Source organism: Pyxicephalus adspersus, chromosome Z, assembly GCF_032062135.1.
Source record: "Pyxicephalus adspersus chromosome Z, UCB_Pads_2.0, whole genome shotgun sequence".
Classification (NCBI taxonomy): domain Eukaryota; kingdom Metazoa; phylum Chordata; class Amphibia; order Anura; family Pyxicephalidae; genus Pyxicephalus; species Pyxicephalus adspersus.
Window position 1 is genome coordinate 31,636,911 of NC_092871.1, and position 6,768 is coordinate 31,643,678.

The window sequence follows — 6,768 nt, forward strand, 5'->3', positions numbered from 1 at the left end:
ACTGCCATGGGGAACACTTACCAATGCAAGTGGAGAGAGTCTCTTTTTGTGCAGCTATATGTGTGTCCCTGGAATCATTTACTTTCTTAACACCAATGTCACTTGAAAGAAAGTGAGGGTAACCCAAACGTTGGGTTACTGACAGGACAACAATGGAGAGGAAATCGTTTTGATGGGGGATCCACTTCCCATTATATCTAAAATAGGAATCCTCCATATATTGGAAATATTTCCCTCGCTGTTTTATTTTTGCATAAGTGAGATTCCATGTCTACATCAATTATTGCCAAATGATAAGTGGTACAAATCATTAATTTGCAATTATTTAGCATACTGGAACTCAACAATTAGTAGAGTAGTTGCTAAATGTTGTTTTTTTTTCCTCTTTCCTTGCTGACCTCTAAGTGAGAGTGGTCAAAGTTTCACAGGTGATTTAAGTTCTAGGCAGACTCATCTTGAGCTTGCTCACTCTTGGTTAGAAAACAGGAGTTTGAAAACAAAAGGAGTTGAATCCTTATAGTAACTACAAACTGTAAGTACTTTAGTAAAGTTTTTTAACTCCTTGAAAACAAATATTTTAACTAGGAAAATGAATGGCAGCAAGGTGGAAGGTTTTGTTCAGTGCACAGTCTGCCATATATATTCATAAATCGAGCAACAGCTCCTAGGTGAATACTGCTGTGACAGATGTGAGCAAGTAGCCCTTCTCGCATTCGAGAGCTGGAGAAGTGCATTGCAACATTGAAATCAGTCAATCACCTTGATAGGGGTCTCCTGCTCACTGAGCAGGTAGGTAATGGCTTAGATGTGAAGGGTGGAGAGGTTAATCAGGATAAAAATTAAAAAGGAGTTGGGTTACTGTAGCTAGAGGGAGTGGTAGGGGCACCCAGAAAAGGAAGACTAGCCCTGTGTTTGAGCACCCTAACAAATTTGCAAAGTTATGTGAAGATGTGCAGGTGGCAGACCCAGTGGTGGCAACTTTAGATGTTACTGCTACCTCTAACAGCCGGGAGAGCAGCACATCTAGTAGGAGTGGGGAAGGCAATGCTGGAAGGTGTAGACAATTGGTTGTCTTAGGGGATTCTATATTCAGGAGGACTGATAAAATAGTTTGTCGCCCGTATCTCTGTTCAACCGAATGGTTTGCTGTTTCCCTGGTGCCGGGGTTCTGCATGTGGTGGACCGAGTGGACAAATTACTGGGGGGGGGGGGGGGGTGCTGGGCATGACCCAGTTTTCTTGGTCCAAGCTGGAACCAATGACAGGATAGATAAAAGATGGAGGATCCTTAAAAATCAGTTTAAAGAACAAGGTTTCAAGTTGAAGGAAAGGACATTCAAGGTTATATTCTCTGAAGTATTGCCTGTGCCATGCGCAACACAGGAAAGGCAGAGGGAGCTTAGACACCTAAACACATGGCTAAAGTCCTGATGTAGGAGGGAAGGGTTTGGGTTCTTAGAGCACTGGACTGACTTTTCATTGGGGTACGACCTATATGCCAGAGATGGTTTGCACCTAAATGGAAGGGGGTTTGCTATGCTAGGGGAAAGATTTAGGGGAATGGGGGAGGGATATTTAAACTAGGACAGAAGGGGTGTGGCAGATAAAAAATGTGGCAGAAAGGTTTGAATGGGTGGAGTAGAATGTGAGGATGCATAACACACAATTAATTATTGGAGTCTGCTTTAGGCCCCCCAGTGCAGGGAAGGAAGAAATAGATAATCAGAAAGGTAGCAAACAGTGGAAAGGTTTTATTCTTGGGAGATTTCAACTACCTGGACATTTGTGAATTTAATATTTTATGGTACAGTTTATAGAAGCCCCAATTAGAAATGATACTCTCCTGGACCTAGTTCTTTCTAACGATGCAGAACCTATACCAAATGTGCATATAAAAGTGACCATAATATGATTTTATTTAATGAAAGCTGTAATCAGGAAGCAAAAACAGGAAAGATAAAAACATTTTATTTTAAGAGTGCAATTTTTCCGTTAAGGGCGGCTCTCTGTGACTTTGACTGGGGAACAATATTGTCCGCAAAGAACACAAAACAGAAATGGGAAAGTTTCAGTTCTGTTCTACACAAGCACATGTTTTTTTTTTTTTAATGGGTAATAAGTTTAAGGGGCTAAATGTAAAACCTATGTGGCTCACAGCTGATGTTAAAAAAGCCATAAAGAACAAGAAAAGGGCATTCCAAAAATATAAAAATGAAGGACCACCTTCATCATTTGAAAACTATAAAGAATATAACAAAAGATGTAAAAAAGAGATAACGTGCAAAACTTCAAAAAGAAAGACAGATTGCAAAGAAAAGTAAGTCAAACCCCCAATTTTTTAAAAATTTATTAATAGCAAAAAGATCAGATCATGTAGCATGTAGGCCCCTTAAAGAATGTCTCTGGGTCGGTAACCCGGGATAAAGAAAAAGCAAATTTACTAAAAACTTTTTTAGTGTAGTGTACACAAAGGAAAATGGCAGAGCTCAATTCCAAATTCATAATAGCAATGTCACTGCCTTAAATGGCACAATGGCTCAAATATGATATAATTGAGAAACAATTGGGCAAAATTAGGGTTGACAAAGCACCAGGATCTGTTGGATTACATCCACGTGTCCTCAAAGAGCTGAGCCCAGTTATTTTAAAGCCATTATTTCTAATTTTTAGAGACTCTTTAATCACTCATTGTACCAATGGATTGGCTATAAAGGCAGAAAGGCAGAAGTTGTCAAACAAATGTACTCTCTTTTTATGAGGAAGTAAGTAAACAAGTAGACAGTGAAATAGCAGTTGATATAGTATACTTGGACTTTGCTAAAGCATTTGACACAGTACCCCACAAACGGTTAATATGGAAGTTAGGGTCAATAGGTTTAGAAAAGTCAATCTGCAAATGGATAGAGAACTGGCATAAATACAGCATCCAGAGAGTAGTGGTTATTAGTGGTGTACCCCAGGGTTCAGTATTGGGACCTTTACTGTTTAATGTTTACTGTTATTAATGATATGGGATTTGGGATTAAAATTACCATTTCTGTGTTTGCAGATGACACCAAGCTATGTAATGGAATAAAGTCCATACATGATGTCTATATTCTACAAGCAGACCTGGATAGACTGTTTGATTGGGCAGCCAAGTGGCAAATTACATTTAATATAGATAAATGTAAATTATGCACTTGGGACTAACAACATGCATGCTTCATACTGTCTAGGGGAAATACATTTGGGGAAGTCGGAAATGGAAAAGGATCTGGGGGTTCTGGTAGATCATAGACCTAATATTAGCATGCAATGCCAAGCTGCAATATCTAAAGCCAGCAAAGATCTTTCATGTATCAAAAGAGGAATAGAGTGCAGAGATGGAGACATTTTGACTGCTTTGATGCAGACTATTTTGTTACTTTTATTGTATTTTAATACTTTTCTGTAACTGCTTTACCTTTTAAAAAGTGGTTTAATAAAAATCTGTAAATACTAATTGTATACAAAATACAATATTAGGAAGGTGACGAATAGATCAGGGAGGAACAATGTTATTGTAAAATAGCTGAGAATGGATACTAAATCATAATAGATGATGTCTTTATATTTAAAAGAATTAATTGCCATATTTTGGCTTTCATACTAGGTCTCAGTAGCTTAATGACAGCTGAATAATGTTCTGCTATCATCCATTCTTGTAAAATGAATAAAATGATAATTCAATTTCAATGTGACACTAGCAAGATAGATTTTCCCTAAAACGTAGATTGTGTCTCTATCTTTTATTAGGAGATCTTTGCGAAGTGTGAACATGATAAATAACACTGATTTAATAGTAATAAAACAATACATTTCTAAAGCAAAATGAACCATTGTTTGATAGATTTGTGTTTTGTCTGGTATGGCTAAAATATGTAAGGTGGTACCCACATGCATAAATATTTGGTATTGATTTTTAATTAAAGTTAATAATTAAAGTTATATTACATAAATAATTGGATTTTCATTTAAAAGCAGTAATAAACCTGCCTACTATATCCCTTTCTGCTTGAACTTCCATACTAAGACATCAGATCTACATGCCCCAAGATGCCCTGCAAGCTGCCCAAATTGATTTTGGGTTTAGAATAAAGACTTCTGCATCAACTACATCTAAGCACTGTCAAGAAAATATAAATTAAAGTTCTGGTTTAAATCAAAGTCCTTGGGTTTAAATATTCTTTAAATATAGTTTAGGGGAAAACTGGAACTGGTCCTGATTGACCTCTGAGCTGTATTCAGAAAGCCATTTATTATTAATCTTTATATTTCCACTACAGCTAGTCCCTGGGTTACATACAAGATAGGGACTGTAAGTTTGTTCTTAGGTTGAATTTGTATGTAAGTCAAACAGGTACATTAGTTTAATAAATGCAATTAGGACAGATGTTTGTCTCAACATATTAATAGGAGCGTGGTATCAGTTACTGTATAAAAAATCCTCACTGTGAGTTAATCACAAACAAAGCAAATAAAAAAAACTTTATGGGGCCTAGACATTCATTAACTTCTGGAGCAAGGTGTGCTTTGATATGCATATAGAAACAACGGCAGAGTTTGTCTTGGTCATTAAAGAGTTGCAAAATGTTGCAGAAGAGAAACTTCTTCTACAAGTCATGCAGCAACCCCCTCCCCCCAACAAGCCTCCGTCCTGCACATGAACGAGCAGGGAAGCCTGGCTCGTATCTAGGAGTTGTCCATATGTCGGATGTCTTTAACTCGAAGACTACCTGTATACCGTTCTGTATAAAGTTGTAGTTGGATAAAGTTGTAGTTGGCCGATTTGTAGCTGGATCATTATGGTGAGCATTTTGAGACCAAGAACTAGTCGCCTAGGCCTCAGGAATACGAGCCATAAGTCCCAGACATGCCTAATTTGACATGCCTCTACTGACAGGCTGAACCCTATTGAGGTGCCTCCAAATACTGATCCAACCAGTACTGATAATACCAAATTTCTGCACTGATACTGCAAATAGACTTGGGTATTGCAGTCTAGTAATTACCCCCTTACATTTTACAGTTCACCTACTAAAGCCTCTTCAACAATAAATATGTATGCATAATAAATAAGTATGCAACAGCATACATGGAGCAATAAAACACACAACACATGTGATTAATATATAAGGCACTTTATTCTTCAATTAATGGTTTTGAGTTAGCTGAATATTTAAAATCAGTTAGAACTACCCTAATATGTTAGTTTAATTTCCTAATCCCCAAATCCCAAATCTGAAATAACAGTTTTAATATTTCCTGAAATCCGGGACAAAGCTGATGAAATACTAGTTGAAGGGTTTCTTTTATACTAGTCAGCTAAAAGATCATTTACATATTTTATAAAGGCTGGTAAAAGTAATGACATAACCAACAAACTTTGCAACTGCTACTTTTCTTTGAAACTAATTAGCTTTGTAAATCCTTTACAGGCTGTGTATTTGATAATGTATAATAAATTAGCTTTGTGAATCATTTACATTGTTTTAATATTCTATACAGATGTAACAATAGTTATCTATGAATCATAATATGATCTACAAAAGCAATTTAAAGAAAAATCTGTTGAATGTCCCAACACTTGTTTGGTTTTATTCTGTAAATAGAGGAACAAGCAAGCCACAAAAGTCAGGGTATGTTGTAAATCATGCCAATATGTTCTAGGTTATCACAGGTGACCAGTGCTACTGTCCTTACACCAATTTGCAGCCAAATGCTGCCATTTGTTGTATAATGTTGACTGGTTGTGATTAACTACCCTATGTGTCTGGGGACTGGTAACTCAGATACCCCAAGTGTTACATAAATATGAAGAGCGTACGCTTCAGGTCTTTACTTAGAACTTGGGCTAAATCACCACAGGGACCAGAGCAGCAAATGAGGTAAAGGAAAGTAAATATATACAAAACTTGGGCTGACAATAAAGTGAACAATAAAGTGAACTTGTTGCTTTGTCATGCTTGGCACGGGTTCACCTGAAGTTGAGTCATTTTTATGTTTACACCTTTTCAGTATCGTAGATTCAGATCACTGACAAGCTTTTTTATTGTGGAAAATTGATATCTCAAGATGCTGACAGGTAGCATATTTTTCTTACTTGGCAGCAAAGCTCACATTATTTTGCAATTTTAAAACCTAAGAAAAATGATGTGATTAAGTCTGAATCTTACACTATTGACAAGTGACTGTTTCTGCTGTTCTTAGGCACCAAACATGAGCATTATGTTTTCTGCTCAAGAAGTCATGCTGTAAAAAAAGTGTCTGGTTAAAAAGATCAAAATGTATATTTAGCATCTTACATGCATAAGATATTATATTATACTCAAATATTATGTACTAGAAATTTTAACATAAACGCTATATAAAGTCCAGGCATTTTTTTAACATACTCCAAAATGGTCTAGGAACTAAGATGACCCAACAACATTCCAGAGCATCAATGACCAAATTTAATTTAACCACCCTACCGCTAAACCCGACCTTGGTTCTGGTTAAAAAAAATTACAATTTTCGATAAACCCGAACTGTTCTCACTGTATGAAAATACAGTAAGAAAAGTTCGGGTTTATCGATCATTTACCTGGTCCCGCTGTGATCATCCAGCGTCGTTCTCCAGCGTCGTCCTCCAGCGTCGATCTCCCTCTCCAGCGTCGGGTGCCTTCTCCGAGAAGAAGAAGCCGGCCGGCGGAGAAGAAGAAGCCGGACGGCTTCTTCTCCGTCCTTAGCGTGTACGCGTCCCTTG